The sequence below is a fragment of the Saimiri boliviensis genome, chromosome 6, assembly GCF_048565385.1.
Source record: "Saimiri boliviensis isolate mSaiBol1 chromosome 6, mSaiBol1.pri, whole genome shotgun sequence".
Classification (NCBI taxonomy): Eukaryota; Metazoa; Chordata; class Mammalia; order Primates; family Cebidae; genus Saimiri; species Saimiri boliviensis.
In genome coordinates this window covers 45,498,811-45,521,238 of record NC_133454.1, presented here as the reverse complement: position 1 = coordinate 45,521,238, position 22,428 = coordinate 45,498,811, and the positions used below count along the sequence as shown (strand labels likewise).

Sequence of the window (22,428 nt, the reverse complement as noted above, 5' to 3'; positions counted from 1 at the left end):
ATAGGGGTGTTTTTTTTATTTTCATAACGTTCCAGGACAGAAGATAAAATTTAAAAAAATAAGCATTTATTAAGTTATTTTAGTACCTCCTGTGTGCCAGATACTTTACGTGTATCTTGTTTTAATCTAAAAGCAAGAGAGCATGTTCCAGGAGGTCAAGGAATTTACTAAACATTATACAACCCATAATCAGTCAACCAGGATTTGAACTTTATGATACTGGAACTGGCCCTTTATCCTCTACCATGCTTTCACCTGAATCTGGAGTAAGCTACCTGCATGACCTGTAGCTGCATGACTTTGATATCTCTGGCCTTAGCTTCCACATTTGGGAAATGAGGAGATTGGATCCAGGCTCCTGAGAACACTTCGAGTAAAACCTCAGTGGCTTAGTTGTTGCCACCCCCACCTTACCCAACACTAATCTCTGGATAATGTTCCTTAGGATTTTTCTGAACCCAGGTACATTTAAATAAGAAACAGTTATTCACAGCTTGACCAGATTCCTACTGCTTTGTTGTAAAATTTTTGATGAGACTGTACAGTTTTGTAGTCTGGTGGTTTTGGGTGAACTTTTTTCTTAGGATGGCACCTGTTTGCTTTTAAAGTGCCTTTCTCATTTCACCCCTCTGGATATTCAGGAGACCTCTGAATATAGACTTTTCCTGGTCAGATTCAGAAAAAGAAATGGAATTAACCTTTTGAATAGCAATATGAGATAAAATTTATAGATACTTATTACAAAACACCTCTGCTCTACCTAGTAATTTTCTACCTAGGGAATCAACAGATCAACTGATCAACAAATTAAGGAATCACTGAGAAATTAGATAATATCTATTTCAAAAAATGACTTGACATAAATATTCTAATAATGTAGAGAAACCAAAGCACTTTAAAAATTAATGGGAAATCCACCATTGATCATTTAAAATTTTTATGGCCAAGAAACTACATTTGTATAGCTTGATTGCTCAATTGCATGGCAACATTAGGTTTCAGATCCAGAGAAGGGGAATTAGATGAAATGAGCACTGACCTCTGTTACTAATGAAAATGAGAATTAAAAAAAGGAAAAAAATGACAATCAGCATCTCTAGGCACTTCTTGTTTCACATTGTTCTTAATTGGACAACGTTAGAGAAACAGGACTTGATATTGATGGAAATTGCTTTAATGGATGGGAGTATCTTGACACTCCAAGGTTTTCTAACTTGAAGGTGGCTGCACTGTGTGTGTGTGTGTGTGTGTGTGTGTGTGTGTGTGTGTATAAACTAAATTATATTTTATAAACTAATCTCTAGAGGAGAACTATTCAAAAAATGTTTAAAATTGGTAAAATTTTACTATCCCAGGGGTTCAATGACATGAAAATGTATGTTTTCTAACTATGCATGTGACAAAGTTAATGGGTCAGGTGTCTAACAGCTTCAGTTAGAAATAACAAAGTGCCAGAATTGTCAGCATCACACAGAAGGCACAAAAAGCACTGCAGTAATTATCCTGTTCATAAGTACAGAGTGTTTTTTCATTTATTTGTGTTATCTCTGATTTCTTTCAGTAGTGTTTTGTACTTATCCTTGTAGAGATTTTTTACCTTTTTGGTTCGTTGTATCCCTAGATATTTCGTTTTGTGTGTGTGTCTATTGTAAATAGGATTGTGTTCTTAACTTGACATTCAGAATATTACAGGTGTATAGAAATGCTACTGATTTTTGTACATTGATTTTGAATCCTGAAGCTTTACTGAAGTCATTTGTCAGTTCTAGGAGCCTTTTTGTGGAGTCTTTAGAGTTTTCTAGGTATAGAATCTTATTGTCAGCAAAGAGAAATAGTTTGATTATTTTTTCCTATTTGGATGCCTTTTATTTAGGTCTCTTGCTTGATGTTCTGGGACTTCAAATACTTTGTTGAATAGGAGCAGTGAGAGTATCCTTTCTTGTTCTAGTTCTCAAAGGGAGTGGCTTCATCTTTGGTCTCTTCAGTATGATGTTGGATATGGGTTTGTCATAGATGGCTCTTATTATTTTGAGAATCAATATTGTTAAAATGGCCATACTGCGCAAAGCAATTTACAGAGTCAATACTATTCCTATCAAACTATCAATATAGTTTTTTAACATAATTAGAAAAAATTATTCTAAAATTTATATGGAACAAAAAAGAGCTCAAATAGCAAAATCAGTCTGCAGTGAAAAACAACAACAACAATGAAAAACAAAATAGAGCTGGAGGATTATTCACCTTCAAACTAAACTATAAGGCTCTGGAGACTAAAACAGCATGGTACTGCTATAAAAATAGACACACAGACAAATGAAACAGAATAGAGAACCCAGAAATAAGTCACACATCTACAATTATCTGATCTTCAACGAAGTTGATAAAAGTAAGCAACGGGGAAAGAACTCTCTATTCAATAAATGGTACTAGAATAGCTGGCTAGCCATATGCACAAGAATGAACTCATCTTTCACCATATACAAAAATTAACTCAAGATGAATTAATTTAAATGTAAAACCTCAAACTATAAAAATCCTGTAAGAGCAGTTGGGTGTGGTGGCTCATGCCTTTAATCCCAGCACTTGTGGGAGGCTGAGGTGGGTGGGTCATGGGGTCAAGAGATTGACACCATCCTGGCTAACATAGTGAAACCCTGTCTCTACTAAAAATAGAAAAAATTAGCGGGGTGTGGTGATGCGTGCCTGTAGTCTTAGCTATTTGGGAGGCTGAGGCAGGAGAATCACTTGAACCCAGGAGGCAGAGGTTGTATTGAGCCAAGATTACGCTGCTGTACTACAGCCTGGGTGACAGAGTGAGACTCTGTCTAAAATAAATAAATAAATAAATAAAAAATTAAAAAAATTCCAGAAGGAAACCTAGGAAACATTCTTCACAACATTGGCCCTGGCAAAGAATTTATGGCTAAAATTGACCAAGCAATTGCAACAAAAACAAAAATTGACAAATGGGACTGAATTAGACCAAAGAGCTTCTGCACATCAAAAGAAACCAAGAGAGTGAACAACTTACAGAATGAGAGAAAATATTTGTGAAGTAGGCATCCAACATAAGGTTAATATCCAGAATCTAGAAAGAACTTTAACAACCTCATTTTAAAAAGGGCAAAAGGCACGAACAGACACTTCTCAAAAGAGGACATACACATGGGCAACAAACAAATGAAAAAACGTTTCACATGACTAGTAATCAGAAATGCTAATTTAAACCACAATGAGATACCATCTCAGACCAGTCAGAATGGCCATTATTAAAAAGCCAAAAAATAACATGCTGGCAAGGCTGCAGAGAAGAGGAAATGCTTATACATTGTGGATGGAAATGTAAATTAGTTCAGTCACTGTGGAAAGCAGTTTGGAGATTCCTCAAAGAACTTTTAAAGGAGAACTACCATTTAACTCAGTAATCCCATTATTAGATATATGCCCAAAGGAAAATAAATCATTCTACAATAAAGACACATGCACTCATGTTCATCACAGTGCTATTCACGATAGCAAAGACATGGAATTAACCTAGATGCTTGTCAACAGTGGATTTGATAAAGAAAATGTGATATATAGATACTCAAAATACTATGCACCATAAAAAAGAACCAGATCATGTCCTTTGCAACAATGTGGATCCAACTGGAGGCCGTTGTCTTAAGCAAATTAAGGCAAAAACAGAAAACCTAATACTGCCTCTTCTTGCTTATAAGTGGGAACTAAATATTGAGTATAAATGAACATAAACATGGAAATAATAGACACTGGGAACTATTAGAAGGGGTGGGGGAATGGACTGAAAAACTACTGAGTACTCTGCTCATCACCTGAGTGACAGGATCATTTGTAGTACCACAAACCTCAGCAACACACAATATACCAGTGTGACAAACTGGTACATATACTAGCTGAATCTAAAAGTTGAATTTTTTATTTTTTAAAACCATTATCCTGTACTCACCAAACATACTAGGATTGTAGAGAACAGAGAGCCCTGGAAAAAAATCCTAAAAGGGTCAGGTGAAAACTCCAAGTAAACAATACTGGCTCTGGCATGAAAACTTACTACTAAGGGAGCTTGCGGTTAAGGCCAGTCTAAAACTTGACCAGATAACCTTGTGAGAAACTGGCAAGGAATACAATGTCTGAAGCTTTGGGTCAATCTAGTGTTCAAAGTCCTGCTAATCTCCTCATTGAGATTCAAAGCTCCTGCCTGGTAGCCTTACCTATTACATGCTACACTGTTCCCATACATGTTCATACATACCCCATTCCCCTACACAAAACCCCATGCCCCCGCCCCTGCCCCTCCCAAACACACACACACACACACACACACACACACACACACACACACAGAGAGAGAGAGAGAGAGAGAGAGAGAGAGAGAGAGAGAATGAATAACCGTCTTCATTGGGAGAATGGAAGGAAAATGGTCATCTTAGCAAGATAATTGCTTACTTACCCTGTCTGACTGTTTCTTTGTGAGTGTTCTCTTCCACTCTTGGGTCCCAAGACCTTATTGCTTTTCTGTACTTTCTCCCCATAAAAGCAAATACTGATCTATAGCACTGTCACCCTCAAAAAAATTCATTCACTGGAATGGGAAGAGATGAGAACCATGACCTTCTCATACTTAAGACATTTTTGTTTGTAAAGGCTGTTTCATCCCATGGGATGGTTATTTATAGACCATTAGAGCAAACTGGGAGGGCAAGACCTGAAGAAATGGATGTGTTCCTCACTGGAGAGGACTGGCTTAGGGAAAAGGGGTGCAGTACAAATAAATTCATCAGGTGGAGCATGGAATCCAACAGGCATTGCAAGGAGTGGGGAGGCTGTGGATGTGACTAGAGGGCAGTGATAGGATTAGGTAATATAGACTAATGTTGATTTGAATATGAGCTCCTATACTTGCACAATAGATACAATATGGGAAATATCTTGGTTATCCCTGTATTCATCCTAGAGTATCCAGGGATGTTCTAAAAATAAATAAGTTATTTGTAGGTTATACACTAGCCATTACCCCTTTCTCAATGTGTTCTCTCTTGTGTCTCTGTCTTCACTGCTCTACGTTCTTCCATCTGGTTCACTGCCACCACCACCTCCACTCCCACATCGTGGTGTTTGCTGGACAGCCATCCCACAGCCTCAGAACTGAGGATTTTTGCGGTCACAAACCACCTTGTAGCCAAGAAACTCAGTAGAAAATAGTGGGGTGGAGTGTAGTTGTTTTAGAAGCCAGCTGGTGTGAGGATACTGGGGAGAACTGGCAAGATGACATAAGTGAAAGGCCAAAACCTCTCAAAGCTGGAGTTCAAAGGAGGAATGACTGAAGTGAGGTGGGGATAAGAAATTCTACTGTTTTTCAAAATACTTGCTACTTGCCCTGGGGAAGCATTATCTTTGGTGACCTGCTGCCTAGTTGTGTAACTTTGCATTGGCTGATGAAATGAATGGAAGTGGTTGGTGTCATTTCTGGGAAGGAGCTCTAAGAGTGAACATTGTTAATCCATGTTCTCCCTTCATTCTATCTGCTACAATGACCATAAATGATCTGGAATAGAAACGATTTAATTATCCCAAGTCCCAAAGACAATAGGGAGGAGAGACAGAGACAGGGACAAGGAGAGGGAGAGGGAGAGGGAGAGGGATTACTCATATCATAACATAGCAAGTCAACTTCTGTTGTTATACATCACTGTGATTCTGGGGGTCATTTGTTATCAACCTATCTTAACCTAATTGTTATACTCTTACAAGAATACCAGGAGCAAGGTAGTTCTAGCCATTGATGAAAAATTTTCAGGGTATATGAATGTGCATACACTTGTGTGCAATGCATGTGTGTGATAAAATGCACAGGAAAACAAGTCAACCGCAATGATGATGACATACTGGAGAACCAATCCAGTAAAAAGAGAAAAACTAAAAATTTGATTTGGTTTGGCTGTGTAACAGCAATACTGATTGCAGTCATTTTCATGAACAGCCTACCATTTGAGACTAATTTGTATGCAGTATAATAAAAATTATGCATAGCATTAAAACATGCACCTGATTAACTCTGTTGTGGGTTTAGTTTAATTACAACAATAATCTCTATATGTAGATATTCAATCTTTGTATTTGTTTTTCATGTAATGATATAAAATAATCTATGAAATCATTCCCATTAAAAGGGTCAAATTAGGAAGCATGCTGTTAAGTGTGTGTGTAGAACAGAAGGAAGATGTGCAACTACAAAGAGAAAAATGGGCTCTGCATAGATGAATAGTATGTCTGACTTTGGCCAAAACCAAGTAAATGTTTATTTATTGAATTGAATTTCATCTAGATTCAGTCACGTGCCTCTTACCACTCTGCTATTTTCCTAGTCAATCTCATATATGCCAGCAATTGACTAACAGCTCCCAAAATTGCAACTCCTGTCTGTATAACTTCTAGGAACTCTGTGCATACAGATCCAATGGCCTATTCATCAATTTTATTTTAATATCTCTAAGGTACCTCAACCACAACATGTGTAAGATCATGTTCATGGTCTTTCCCCATAAACTGGTTCTATTTTATTCTCAGATGTCTAATCTATATTCAACTACTGATAATTTTACCCTCTTTTTCTTCATTGTTGATTTTACTACTGATTTTAGCTAGTTTTCATTGATCCTTTTATTTACATCTATGTTTTTACCACCCTAGTTCAGGTTATTCTCATCCTCAGTCTGAAGGAACCTAATTGATCTTCCCACATCTGTTATGCCACCTCCAATTTGCCGACACATTACAGTTCAGGTGATTTGTATCAAAGTGCAGATATGATTACTTCACCCCATTGTTTAAAAGCCTTAAGTTGTTTCCTGTTGCTTTTATGTTCAATATTACATCAGTCGACATGTATTAGACATCTGTGAGTCCCTTTTCTGTTCATCCCCTACCCTTACTTTCTAAAATGCCTCTCCTTGGTCTGTTGGGATTTCTGTTACTTGGCTCCATCCTCCCATCTTCCCCTCACAAGAGGAGGATGTGGCCCAACCTGCCACATCAAGGTACTCCAGTGATTGGTTCAGACTTGGACGTTATATGCCAAGTGTGTGTCAGTGAGAACCCCTACTTTGTCTATCAATATGAATTCTAGGAGAAAGAGGACTTCCCATCATTTGAGACAACAGCTTTCAGGTATATTCTATGTTCAGTATGTTTTATAGTGGGGTGGAGAAAGCCTGTCTGAGAATGAAGCTAATACAAAGGAGAAGTGGGTCAGGATATGGGGAAAAAAGCCAGATGATTGGTGACATAAGTTTGAATCAGTGCTGTAAGCCAGTGCCAGATCTCAGATTTCTCATTTACATCAGTCAGTATATTCCTTTTTGATTTAGGCTGATTTATATTGAGTTAATATCATCACTAAAATTTTCCTTCTTATTTTTTGTTCTATTAAGTCTCCTCCCCTACATCATACCCAGTGAACTCCTTCAGAGTTAGGCTTAAACATGACTTTATAAGGAAAATGCTTCCTATTCCTGAATGAGATAAGATGTCTCCATTGTGTTTGCTCATACTAACTTGTTTCCATTTGCATTTTATGTCTATTTATACATTCATATCTATGATTTTACAATTCCTCTCTGTGTCTCCATGTGACTCTAAGCCCTGTGAGGGCAGTAGTAATGTTTGTTTTTTCCTCCACCAGATGCTTCGTGCCTCACACAGTGCCTGACAATAGATGCCTGTTGAATGGGATGAATGAATGAACACAGAATTACTGGTGCTATGCACTGGGCTAAGTGTTTGTACATACATTACCGCATGTAAACCTCCCCAGAATCTGGTCGCAAATGCTCTGTGACCTATTTGTAAATGTAGAAACTCATGTATGAATATGTTGAAAACACTGTCTAATATATATAGAGAGATGTGGGATATAAAATGAGGTCTCGTTTGAAATGCAGACATCTTTCTTTTCTTATGCCGCTTTCTTTTTTTTTTCTTTTTTTTAATTGCATTTTAGGTTTTGGGGTACATGTGATGAACATGCAAGATTGTTGCATAGGTACACACATGGCAGTGTGGTTTGCTGCCTTCCGTCCCCTCACCTGTATCTGTCATTTCTCCCCATGCTATCTCTTCCCACCTCCCCACCCCCCCTCCCCCATTTCCCCCCAACGGACCCCAGTGTGTAGTGCTCCCCTCCCTGTGTCCATGTGTTCTCATTGTTCAACACCCGCCTATGAGTGAGAACAGAGCAGAAAATCAAACACCGTATATTCTTATGCCGCTTTCTAAGGAGATCTTAAATGTCTATTTGCACTTTCTCTTTTTCCCCACAAAATGCTTATCTTGATTCTGATTCCTACAGTATTTTACTCTGTTCTTCTATTTAAAGTGTCAGATCATTAAGTTTAATACATTCTGGGAATATTTTCAGCCTCACCTGGAACACCTACAGACTGTTTTGAGACACTCCCTTCACCTTACATGACTTTCAGGATCCAGAAGAAAGAATGTCTTTGGAGCAATGGCCCTGGTTTGGGAGTAGAGGGGAAGGGCCTGTCCTGAGGCTTTCCATATTTTTCTATATTGATCAGTGACTTCCTTTATACCCTCCAAGATGACCATGAGTAGAAGAGAATAGAGGGGAGAGAACAAAGTTTGGGAGAGTGGAGGAGAAGCAGAAAATGCCTATTGCCATTGAACTGGAATCCCTGAAGTCTCAAACACTTCAAAGCCCTTCACAGATTCTCCAGTGGCCCAGTATCTGGGTAATTTGGTCTTCTACACATTTTAATAATCCATTGAATAATATGCATTCAATGGCAGAAGAAGTTCAAACCTTGTAAAGTGATGCTAGAGAGTTCAGGGACATTGATAACCTCATTGGTTCATAGTACTCAGAACCATAACAATAAATGTTGGAAGTTAATGCTCAGTATCCAAAGAGGCTACAGAAATAGAATCTTGGAGATACCTGAATATGCCAAAAAGACTTACAGAAGGGCTATCCAAATAAATTAGCCTTCAAATTCTTTGTTGTATATCAGTGACAAGCTAAGGAGCTTTTGCCAGAGAGTAAATCAATGCACTGCTTCTTTCATTGAGACATTCTTGCTATTAAAACTTGCTATTAAAAAAAAGTGACAGCTGAACCAAAATGTGTGTAATGATATGCTTGATGCTGGCATGAACTTATCTTGTCTCAAATGGTAACAAAGTTCACTGACCAGCACTGGTCTTCAGTTGCCCTTTGAGTTGCCATGGCCTTGAAAACTGGTTTGCAATACTGGTTTTATGTTAGAAGAACCTTGGGAGGACTTACAATTTACCAATGCCTGAATGACTTCTCCAGAATTTCCAATTTAATGAGTCTTGGGTGATGTCTGGTATGTTTTAGTATTTTCCCAGGTGATTCTACTGAGCATTCAGGGTCAAGAACCACTGGCCTTAACTGTAGCAGGATCAGAAGACATGAATTCCTGATGCTGACTGGTAGCCGTGTATAGCTGACCTAGGTGGAGATGTCTTTTGAAAGACTTTTTGTTTCGTGGATCTTTTATTAGCTATGTAGGGAAAAAAAATAGAACCGAACACAGTTACTAAGAAGAGATAGGTGACGTGTCAGGAGAAGGAACACCTACAGGCTGTTTGAAACAGCCTTTAAGAAATCTGAATTTAACAGAATTGGTATATGGGATGCTACCCCCATGCACAGGCAGAATGACACAGAGGAGGCAGTTGAAGGACAAAAAAATTGTCATAATAGTCTTAATTTTTTTCTCCCTCCTCCATAGTAGTTTTCTAGAGTGGATGGGGCTATCATTGACATCTAAAGAGGGGAAAGTGAGGATTCAGGAGGTGAGGGCTTTAAATATAGCAGCCTGGAGAACGAGGAGAAATCTGTCCTCTATTTGAAATACCTAAGTTCAGAGTTGAACCTGGGAAATATGTAGTTCAGAGTTAATGAATGGATAGAGCAGACTGCAAGTTGTTTAGGCCATCCGTCGCTCTAGCCATAAAAATTTACAAAGCACCAGCCATTATGTACTTCACCCACTAAATGAGGATGGGGGAATTCAAAGTTAAAACTTATAAATACTGGCAGTGCAATTGCAATGAACTTCCTTAAATCCTTGGCTTAATGCTGGTGTCTCTCAGAGCCTGCCTTCCAGAAAACCTCATTTTGGAGGTCAAACTGATATCCTTTGCAGCATCATGTTTCCTCAGTCACTGTGAGTTCCTTCCTAGCAAACCTTCCAAAAGAAAGTGTCATTACATTCTGTCTTTTCCACATTCATCTACTGGTGTATTAAGAGTATTTGTATACATTAAGCATATTACAATAGGTAGCACAGCACACAGAGAACTCTGTAGGCTTTAGACCCTGATCCTTTAACTTAATAGGACCTTGGATGAATTCCTTGACATTTGAATATTGATTTCCTTACATGGGAAGAGGATAATCTCTATCTCTTTAGGATCATGATAAAGATTTAATATGGGCTTAACCTGCTATTGAGCCAGCTGCATTTAGTAGGGTGCAAGTAAGAAGCAAGTATTTTTTTTCTCAATATTGCCTTTTAAATATGATGTGCTGAAACTCCTCTTCCCACCCCTCACTAATGGTTTAGGCACATGTTCTAGCTATTCTTACCACTTCCTGACATCTAAAAGTCTCATGTTAAGAAGTCCTGTCTAATATTGCATAAAAACTTCAATTTCTACTGCAATTTTCCTTGCCTTCAGATCAGAGCCTGAAACCTGTCCTGCTCCTTCTTCTGTTGCTTTAGGCCTCTGTATTTTTCAGGATTGTGATGGGGAAAAGAAAGAGTAAGGCAGAAGGTCTCACTTGGTGCTGTAGTTACTTAGCTTTCAGGCTTTCTGTTTGACAGATACTCAAATGCTGATGCTTTTTCTTGCAGGGTACTTGATTGGCTCTTTTGGGGACAAAAGAAAACATAATTAAAAAAAAAAAGAAATGAATGGCATATGCAAACTCTTAAATGACTCATGCCTGGATTTAAACAAAGGGTACAGTGACAGGTTTCTGTAGACCTGAGAACATTTGCTGTTTCACTATGGAAACATTATTATTATGAAATAATTCAGATATAAACATTCATGTGCTTTCTCTTTATTTGCTTGCTTCTTTCTTGTAATATATATTGGTTTTCTTTTTCTTTTTTTGCTTTTTATATTATGGTAAATATACATATTTATCATTTGAGCCCATTTTAGGTGTACAGTTCAGTGGCATTAAAAACACTCACATTATTGTGCAACCATCACTGCCATCTCTTTCTTGAATTTTCTCATCTTCCCAAACTGAAATTTTGTACCCATTGAACACAATCTCCCTATTCTTGACTGCCCTCAGCCTCTGGCAACCACCATTCTACTTACTTTCTGTATCTATGAATGTGACTACTCTAAGTACCTCACATAAATGGAATCATACAGTATTTATCTTTTTGTGACTGGTTTATTTCACTTAGCATAACGTTCTCAAGGTTCATTCATGTTGTAGGCTATGTCAGAATTTCCTTCCTTTTAAAGTGGAATAATATTCCATTACATGCATTCATCATGTTTCCCACATCCATCCATTGATGGACATGGGTCGTTTCTACCTTTCTTGTCTCTTAAATGCCATTTTAGATAAAAGTCCATGCCATAAATACCTGTCAGTTGCTGGAAACACCCTGTCAATGGAGGAGTCCTGTTTCCTGTCCCATCTCTTCCTTCATTCTTCTACATGGTGAACAAGCAAAGTTGTTTGGGAGACACTTATGCTCAGGGAAAGTGCCTGATAAAACCATGTTTTTCTCAGGACATTCCTCCCCTGACACATCTCAGCCAAATACGCACTTTGGTTTGTCAAAACTGACGTTACCTAACCGAACTGGGTCCATTAGCCCACGTGCAACTGAAAGCTAAACACTGCAGCATTTGCTTTTTGTAGAGAGAAAGGTTTATTGCAAGATGACTGAGCAAGGTGACAGAAGATGGGCTCAAATCTGTCTTCCTTCCTCAGCTCACAAGTTGTGTTTTTAAGGGCAGCAGTTTTAGGAGGAGGGTCTTGGGTTGGTTAAGGATTGCTGGAGGGTAAAGGGAAGTTAGAAAAGTCTCTTGGGCATGTATAGTTATCCTGTTATATCTCTTCATGGGTTGAACATGTAAATTAAGAGGGAGGTTGATGTCGAACATGTGATGGAAAATTTGAGCTGTGATGTCCATAGTTCACCCACTAGGTAGGCAAATCTTGGTGTACAAGCTCCAGTCAGACATATTGATTCTGGCTAGCTTCAACTGGCCCTATGGTTTTATTAAGTAGACATCCTGAAAAACAAGCTCATAAATTTTGTTAGTCACCAGTCTCCTTTAACCCTGCTCTTTGGTCTATTTAACCCTATGAGGCACAGTTTCACTGAGGTGCATAGATACTGGGCATTGAGAGCTTGGTCCTGTCCAGCAGGATGGTCCACAAATGCCTGCTGCAATGCTGTCTGTCCCAGGGTGTGGTGGCTCTAGAGTGGCTATTCCTTGACTTGTGTTAATCCATTTTAGTAAGTCTGCTTTTCTTTGTCTATCTCAAGCAGATTTTTTTCACTTGTAACTGAATCACATGGACTAATATCTATATTCTTTCTGTTTCTCTTCTCCAACATGTTTTGTTCTCAGATTTATCCTCTGAGGCATCCACCAGTCTTGCTCAGTACTTTTTAGTCAGCATCCCTTAGGGCTAAAGGGATTGTAAACTCCAAGCTGGACTTTGAAATCTAGCTGACTGCTGTTCTCCACACTGGCTCCCATTTAAGCCCTGGGTAATTTAAGTTAACTCTGATCTCTAAAGGCAGCAGACATAGTACATCCACTCAGGCATTTATAGTGAGAAATACTCATGGTTCTCAGATAGTGGTATAAAAAAACACAGAGCAAATGTCAACAGCCTGAGTGCATGATCAGCTTTCAAAAACTGTCATTTTTCTCTCACTTTTTTAGCAAATTATACCTCTGAAGCTCATACCTGGCTTAAAAAAGCAGAACATACACAGCACAATTCATGCCCTAGTGATTGGACACAGTCGACCCTGAAAGGGATCTTGAGATTTTATTCTCTTTTCTCTTGGCTGAATTTCATACTTCAACTGCTTCTTTAATTCAACTTTCTTCAATGGACGTGGGATTCATCTTACCCCCAGCTCCCCTTTAATGGTTTAGTAGTTCAGGCCTTTTGTTCTTTCTTTCTTAACTTTTTTTAATCCCTAGGAGAGATGTATCAAAGACTGACTCACAGACTTGGCATTCTGGGAACTGAACTGTGGGCCACTGGGCTATGATCCTCCTTTGGCATTATCTATGAGTGATGTGTTAAGCTCCAGGCTTAATTGGTCTGTCACGCCCCCGCTCTTTTGCATAAATTTGGCAAACAACCTAGTATTAAAGTCCTATTTTCTACCAGGCTGTAGTGCTCTCCTTGGTTGAACTGTTGTATTTACAAGAGCTGGAGAGGTGAAGATCCACTTGTCAATAATAATGGTAATACCATTATTTATTGAGCATCTGCTTATGCAAGATATTTTACATGCAGGAGCTGTAAGCCCTACCTGCAAAATGGGGGCGACTTATTCCTGTTTATAGATGAGGTTCACAGAAGAGGTAAATAGATTTGCCTAAAAGGACACAGCTAGGAAGTCATAGGGCAAGGTTTCAAACTTAGAGCTTCTAAATCTTTTTAAAATACAGGTATGACATGAAGTATAATTGGCAAAGACAAGACCTTTTGAAAAATTCTTTATAACTCTTATATCAAAAGACAAAAGGAGGAGTGCTCACTCTTTTTCATGTGGGGTTTTCCTGGGACTTTGATATTTTACACCCCACTACCCACTCAGGCTGCCTTTTAGCTGTGTCTACAGGTGCTATGTGTTGAGACTGAACAACCTGGTAACTGTGTCCCTCACTCATGACAGTGGTTAGCCCTGTCTCATTTCTTGCAGGTCCTCAGCTACTTTGTTGCTGTTTTGTAGGCCTGATTCCTGCAGCCGATCCAAAAGGAAATTTAGACATCTCCTTGTCATAAAATAATTGATCACAAAAAAGAATTAAATTCAGGGAGTGACTTTGAGCTCCCACAAAAGCAAGGTTAGAAAAAAAATTCGCATTCTGTTTGGAAACACAGTCGAGTACCTGTCGAAATTAAAAATGACTTACATTCATACCATTTGGGAGTCATGTGTACTGACTCTCAGAAAGAAAATGTGATTCATCATATATGAGTGTGGTATTTGCCATGAAGATGCCCTTCATGCAAACCTGCCAGAATTGTCTATTCAAGGCACAAAGAACTGCTTAGGCAATGCTTTTAGCTGTCCTTCACCAGGGCTTTTCAGGTCTCTCAGAGCTTCCTAATTGGCACTTGGTGGTTTTTTTCTGCATGCTTTCTGGTGACCAATACCTCCTCCTTCAAACTGTCCTCCATTTAGTTTCTGTGACACTGCAATATCCTGAGGTCCTTTTCATTGCCTCTTCACTGTGACTTATTTGTCCTTGTGCCCCCTGCATGACAGCATTCTCCAAGGTTCTGTCCCAGGCTCCTGGGCTTCTCTGGTCACAGTCTATGGCATCCACAGCCTAGAAAATTCCTGCCTGTGGCTTCCCCAAGCCCCTTCCCTGAGGATCAGTTCCCAGTTCCCAGCCCTTCCTCCTTTATTTCTTCATGTGTGACTTTCATCTGCTGTCAAATTCCTTTGAGTTCTTTTCCCTCTGTCTAGCTGGATATTTGTCATTCCACTGGCCTTTCCTGATCCTAGGGGCTGACTTGGCCAGCATCAATCCTCTAAGGAGCATTTTCTTAGGGTCCTCTTTTCTTGCTGCTGTCCTGGACCTCTGTTCTCTCCTACCGTGGGCATTTGTTCACTTCTGCACCATAGTCCCCCTCCTAGCTGTGCCTAAGATATGATTTTTCCATGTTAGATGCTAAACTCTGGTTCAACATTATAGTCCCTGTAATACCTACCATACTATTCTACACACAGTAGAGTCTCCATGAATAGTTTTCTTTAACTTAACAAATTCTCAGCAATTGATGCAATGAATAGCAGCATCAAGGTAACACCAGGTAGGGGGTGGTAAAAGTCCTAGAAAGAGAAAACAGGAAAACTGTAATGCACTATGTCGAAAAGAAACTGTCATTTAAATGTCTGTGGAAGTTTATTCTTGTACTGTGGAAATGTTTTTGATTTTTGTTTACCATGTGAAGAAGTGAGGACTAAGAGAAAGTGTGTCACAGTTTATTGAAATGCTATTTTTTTCCCTTCATTCATAAAGTTTGTCTTTAAGCCTGACTTTAAGTATGATTACAGGATTAAGTTATTAACTATGTAGAAAGAAGCTCTCAATAAGTGTTCTCTTTCTTTTCCTTTGTTGGAGTCTTCAGGGTACATTGGGTGTTGATGCTTTATGCCGTACCATTTGTCAATCACCATCTGGCTTTTTTTTTTTTTTTTTTTTGTCGTCATTGCTTTTCTGGGTAATTTGGGTTTCATCATGATTGGCATGATCGCTGAGGACTGGACACTGACTTATTTCCAGTTTTTGCACAGGCTCAATCAAAGCTGAATTAAGATGCTTACCAGACAGACTAATAATGTGGCATCGCTTCCAGCCAATAGACTCTAAGTATTTAATGGAGATGATGATAAACTGATTTTCTATTAACACATACTTTATTTTGAAACATGTTTACTTACTCATTTCAGCTGGCACAAGCAGAACCAGTGTTGTGAAAACAGTTCTACAAAAACACTTTTCTATAGTTCTGTTCTCTTTTCAGCTCTCTTTTTGTGATTTCCTGAAGCAACAGTGTCTTCCTAGGGAGACATATTACAGAATTTGACATGTATATAAAAATAAACCCTTTGTTTTTGCTAAATAGTTCTATGTTAGGCATCAAACCACTTTAAAGTGTTGCTGACTCTGAGAGTTAACCTCAGGCATCTGTCAGTGTGCTGGTTTGGAGGTGTAGCTGCTCTGTGTAACTTGCAGAAATGCCAACAGAGACATGCAGCCCTAGTAAGAAATGTCTACATATTTTGTATATCTGAGGATGTTTGCTAGATCAGTGGAAGGAGAACCAATTTATATTTCTCTGGTGATGCCATGCGCAGAAGCCTGAATTAACTGGCACTCTATTTCCAACGTGTTTCAGTGACTCTTTCACGTGCATGGCAGATCGGCGCCCTCTGCAGCTGTTTGCCTGGCCTGAGTCTTGAAGCCAGCTCTGACTTGGGGTTCACTTCTGCATTCACTCCTCCTTCTGGCCTGATATTCTTTTTCTTTCTACTTATACTGTACTTTTCCTCTCCATAATGCCTCCTTTAACTACTTAGGTGTTTTAGCAATTCTGTCATAAAGCCTTCTAGAAATTCCCCTCTATAGTAGACCTGTTTTAAGGTCTCAGTTCAGTCCCTGATCTGATATTGCCCAACCCCATCCCTCACAGCCACTTCTGAGGTCATGAGATCCGTCCTTGTGGCCAGTTCTAATTGAACTTGGTGAAGATCATAGCCACCTAATTCAGGATCAAGCACAGGCTGAACCAATGCCATTCTCTCCAAAGGAATTTGGAATCAAGATAGCTTGGGATTGAGCCACTGGGATGGTGGCAGACACTCATGAAAGATCACATAGGATCAGAATCATGTATCCAAGCAGAGTCGAGTGCAATCAGATAAAGCCAGGCCAAAAGAGGAGAAGGAAAACCAGAAAAAGGAGAGACCATGTGATTCCTGAGAATGGATAGCTTCTCTGATTTTCAAATTCCTGTCTGTTCTTGTTTATCCCAGATACATTTTATTCTTTGGCTTTAGATGGCCCTGAGAAGTATTACCCTTAGAATAGTAGTTTTCTATTTCTAGAGAACTACTATTTCTACAGAGTAATTTCCTCATTTCTCTAGCTCTTCTTTTTCCTTATGCTACCTTGAGGCAATTTCCCTTTCTGTCAACAAAATAGCCTTTAATCAAAGCCCCTTTCTCCTTTCTGCCACCATGACAGGCCAGTTGAATGAATTCTGGGCTCAACCTTTCTTTTCCCTACCACCTACTCCATCAGAGGCCACAGCCTAGGCCCCTGGGAACAGCATTGGTGACTGAAAGTCACTTGCCTGCTTTATTAATTGAGGAAATTAATGATAACTGCCTCAACAGTCAGCTCTCCAAAGCCTCTGTAGCCTCATTAAGCAGAAGTATATTTCTCATTCACATAAAATCTGATGTGGGTTAGCTGGCCCTTTTCCATCAGTAACTGGATACATCATCTGAAATAAAGGACCTCTGTGTTCTTCCAGGAAGGAAAAGGGAAATGGAGGAGGCAGAACAACTCTAAACTGTATTGGGTTGGGACTGATACATGCCACTGTCACTTCCACTTACAGCCCACTGGCCAGATCTCAGATTGTAGTTTCATCCTAACTCTACAGAAGTCTGGAAAATACAGAGAGAACATGGTGAGTGCTGGCTGTTTATGCTGTAGTCATGTTTGCCTGTCGGGCCCAATGGCTTGGTTAGATGCTTAGACAGTTGGCTCTGGAAAAGCTTGGTGTGTGAGCCCCTGTTCTGGGTCACTTAGTGTCCTTCAGTCAGTGCAGCTGTTAAAGGAGGTGCACAGAGGAGACAGCAAGGCCCAGGAGGTAAAAGCATGAACTCTCAGGAGCGGGACCACGTGTTGGCCTGATCAAACACTTCTTCACCAGACCTGGGAAAGCTGGATGGCCAGACTTCCTAGTATATTCTCCCAATGTCCCTGTACTTGCCCCTCTCCCAGTCTGATTTTCAAATTCCTGTCTGTTCTTGTTTATCCCAGATACATTTTATTCTTTGGCTTTAGATGGCCCTCTCCCAGTCACACTTTATAAACCTGTGCAGGTCATGCAGCAAAGAGGTGACCACAAAGGCTCATTACTTTTATAAAGAGATTTAACAGAACTTACACCTTGAGATGGCTGCTTATCAGAAGGGAAATATAGCACATGATTGAGAACATGGGCTCTCGTATCAGACTTTCTGAGTTGAAATCCCAGCTCTGTCATTTTCTAGCTGTGTGACTTTTGTGTTAAGTTATGTGATCTCTGTATGCCTCTGTTTTCTTCCTTGCAAAATGAGAATAATAGTAGTACTTACCACCTAGAATTGTTGCAAGGATTAAATAGGTTAATGCATGCAAAATACTTGGGTAGTGCCTGACACATGGCACATGTTAGGCATTCTTGTTATTATTTAAAGCAGATATGCTGAGAGACTGTACAATTATTTCATTTCAAGCACATTAGGAAATTCCTCCAAGTGGTTCTTTTTTTTTTTTTTTTTTTTTTTGAAATGGGGTTTCGCTCTTGTTACCCAGGCTGGAGTGTGATGGCGCGATCTCGGCTCACTGCAACCTCCGCCTCCTGGGTTCAGGCAATTCTCCTGCCTCAGCCTCCCGAGTAGCGGGGACTACAGGCCGCGTCACCATGCCCTGCTAATTTTTTGTATTTTTAGTAGAGACGAGTTTTCACCATGTTGACCAGGATGATCTCGATCTCTTGACCTCGTGATCCACCCACCTCGGCCTCCCAAAGTGCTGGGATTACAGCCAGGTGGTTCTTTTAAATCTAAGTCATGATCATGTAAAATCAACATCTCAAACTCCTTTTGAGTTAACTGAAGATGTCATGCATCCATTCAACAACCATCCTCTATACACTCCAGTCTCCAGTCTCACTACTTTTCTTTCTCTCAGTGAACTAATGGTCTCTGCTCTATCCACATCTGCACTTCTGTGCCTGTAAATTCTGCCTTTTCCTCCAGCACTATGGCACGAGTCTTGCTCCCATCTAGGTTTTGCCTGTCTTCTTATGCCCCAGATCCCATCCCCCATCATCCTAATAAAGACTTTGCTTCCTCAACTCTCCCATCTTTCTTGTGCCATCAATTTCCCTTGACAGTTTCTCCTGACTACTTTCGTCAATCAAGTATTTTACAGTATTTTCTGCCTTACAAAACATATTGTCTAGACCAAACATTTTCATCTATTATTTTATTTTTCTCTTCATTATTGCAAAAAAAGTCCCCAAATTATCTATATTCACTCTGTCCACTTCCTTTTCTCCCATGTTTTCAATCTAGTCAAACTTTTGTCCCCATTACTTCAACAAAATTGCAAAGATTACCAAAGACCTCCATGTTGCTAAATCCAGTAGTCAATTCTCAATCGTTGTCTTAGAGGCACGTGACTCAATTGATAATCCCTTGTTTTCACTTTCTTCACTTGATGTCTAGGACACCATACTCTTTTGGTTTTTACCCTATTATTATTGGCTACTTATTTTCATGTTCCTTTGTTCAAACCTCATTCTCTTTCCAACTTCTAAGTGAAGTTGGAATGGGCTAGGGCTCATTTCTCAGATATCTTCTCCTCTTACATTCAGGTCCATTTCTCTAAATATTCTCTTTATTCTGATAGCTTCCAGATGTGTACACCTTGCCTTGACTTTCCCCCTGAATTCCAAATTCATATCTACTAAAAAGTAGCTGAATTCTTGATTATCTGACTAGCATCTCCAGCCTCATTTTCTTAACATGGAACTCAGGATTTCCAGTTCTGCTCCCACTAGTCCCAATTCTGTTTCTCCTTCTATGTTTATCTAATTTCAATTATATCACCACTCACTCAGTTGTTTAGGTTATAAACCTTGACATTGTTTTCCTCAGACTTGCCCCCATATCTACCTTTCTACTCATCAGCAAACCCCATCATTTGCACCTTGAAAATATAACCTAAATGTGAGCTTCCCTACTGCAACCTTAATCCAAGCCATCACCCTTGTTGTATGATGTTGCAAATGTGTCTAAGCCTGTCACTTCATTTTCTCTTATGTTTCACACCACACTTTTTTTTTTTAAAAAAAAAACAGCAGCCAAAGCTATGTTTTGAAAGAGTTTTAATCAATGTCTACAAGACCCTATACAATCCATATCATTTCTTACCTCTGTGTCTGCCACATTGGTCTTCATACTGTTCCTTCAACATAGCCAACATGTGCTATTGCTTCAGAACAGCACTTTTTGTTCCCTTGTCTTGGAAGGCTCTTGGCTCACAATATTTTACTGTGGAAGTTCCATGCATTTCATTTCCATTAATCACAAAGTCAATGCATGTCTACCTCCCTCCCTCCATTCAGAGGTTTGTTTTAAAATGTCACCTCCTCAGAGCTGTCTTCCATGATGATTTTATATAAAACATCTGTCCCCATATTCTCTTTCCTACTATGTTTTGTTTTTTTGTTGTACCACCTATCAAATATCTATTATTTGTCTCCCTCACATGCTCTTAGTTACTATCCATATGGATAAAGGATTTGTCAGCTTTATCTTCCTCTGTGTGAATGATTTGCTCAGTACATTTCTCTCTAGGCCCCTCTTCCTCCAATTCGTCTGGCTAACTTCTTCTCATTTTTAATGTCTCCATTTGTTTTGCACCTCCTTTGGGAAATCTTCTCTAGGACCAAGTTAGGCACTGTTTCCACAGGCTCATGAAACGCCCTTCACCATCCTAATTATGACACTTAACACATTGTACAGTGATTTTCTATTTGTCCAGCTGGGCAGCCCACAAGCCAGCTTTCTGATGCTTGGCTGTGCTTGCCTCTGAGCTCTACCCACAGGGAGAAGAGGTAAGAGCTCCATCTCTCTGCTGGTGGAAGGAGAGATTGTCTTTCCTCTCCCAAAGGGCAAGAAGAACTGCCTCCACATCTTTCTTCTGCTGTAGCCGAATAATCTTTTGAAGGGAAGATCCTGACAGGGCTCAGCCTTTTGACCCCCAGAAAACATGGTTTTGTCTGCCATCCTGCAGCTCATGATGGGAGCCCGCAGAATGGCGGGGGCAGCACACGCCAGCATGCTGTGAAGGGAGGGAAGAACTGCTGGGATAACAACCCCACAGCCACCATAATGACTCAGATTAGAACAGAAGAAATGCCAGTCGTTTTTTATTCTGTCTGTTTTTCTGTTCTCCTCAAGACTGAGCATGAAACATGAATTATAACATGTCTTTATTGATTCAACTGATGGAAATATATTGATATTAATAACACGAAACTCTAAGGCACCAGGGGATAATAAAACAGTTGATTGCAAACATAACATGTAGCAGAATATTTTTATGTGGTAGCTCTGTGCATTTTATTTCCATTCATTACTAAGCCAGCAAGCAGGCGATTTGGGTATCTATCACATTATCAAGCTGTATCACCATTTTTATTTGGTATTTACAAGATTATCCAGAGGAAATAGTTTGATCAGTGGTTAGTAATAGGGTTTAATTTGAGGCAAAGTGTAAATATCTGTTTGGAATAACTAGCTCAGTGATGAAAGGCATGAAGCTGCGACTTCAAATGGCTTAAATATGATCACAAAAAATCCATTTTGGGTATTATGTTGAGTCGTCTTAGGAAGTTTAAAAAACAGGGGCTTCATTTTTGTCTGTAACTTAGTTTCTAGTCTTTTGACATAGGAAAAAGTATTGGGAAAGATTATTGTTTTGATAGGGTATAGGAAAAGATTATTGTGGGGTATACTCTATGGCTACATATTTACTTGAAGGTACATTTCTTCACTTGATCGTTTCCTTGGTTCCAGTTTCTCAAGAAGTGGTTATTGTCAGCTTATGGCAAAATGGATCTCATGAGATTGTAGGATGTGAGAATATGCCATTTAAAAAATGGATAGTACAAAAAATTAGAAAAATTATAAGATTAAAAAAATCTAAATTTTGATGACCTCCAATCAACTACTCTAATTTTGCCATACCGTCTTCTGTTTTTTATTTTTATGCCTACATTTTAAGGATGTCATATGTATTTAGAATACATATTTAGAATGCCATCTACAAAATTTTCTATTCTGTTTTATTGTTTCATTTTACCATAAACATTTCCTTGTTTTTATTTTTATAATGGCTTCATAATATTTCATACAGTTCTGTAATTGTCAGTTCATTTTGTAAATGATTCTGAAATGGAAATATGCCCATGTGTTTTTCATATTTTATTCTTTCCTTAGGATGTTCCTATGAGTAATTTTACTGGGTTAAATTGTATGAATTTTTTAAAATCTCATAAAACACATTACCAAATTACTTTTCAAGAGGGTTGAACAAATTTAAATTGTCCCCATCAGCATATCAGATAACAGTTAAAAAATATATTGACCAGGATTAAGAATTTTTGCTTAGAATATTCATTAATGTTACAATATCCTGTTTTTGTTTGTAATTTTAGTAGTTTTAGAGACCATTTTCCCAATGTTTGTTAAGTAAGTGTATTTCATTTTGTGTGAATTGGCTTGTCATATCCTTTGTTTGTTTACCCTTTGGGTCTCAATA

At 39.0% G+C, this 22,428-nt stretch overlaps 1 long non-coding RNA gene across 1 annotated transcript in view; it reads left to right on the top strand.

Annotated features, from left to right (window-relative positions):
- Nucleotides 1–21,188, top strand: part of LOC141584742 (uncharacterized) — an 83,271-nt gene extending 62,083 nt beyond the window's left edge. The window contains exons 4-6 of the long non-coding RNA XR_012517945.1: nucleotides 15,842–15,907; nucleotides 17,444–17,515; nucleotides 20,699–21,188. This is a non-coding gene — a long non-coding RNA (uncharacterized LOC141584742). The remainder of the gene's footprint in view (nucleotides 1–15,841; nucleotides 15,908–17,443; nucleotides 17,516–20,698) is intronic.
- The last annotated feature ends 1,240 nt before the right edge of the window (nucleotides 21,189–22,428 follow it).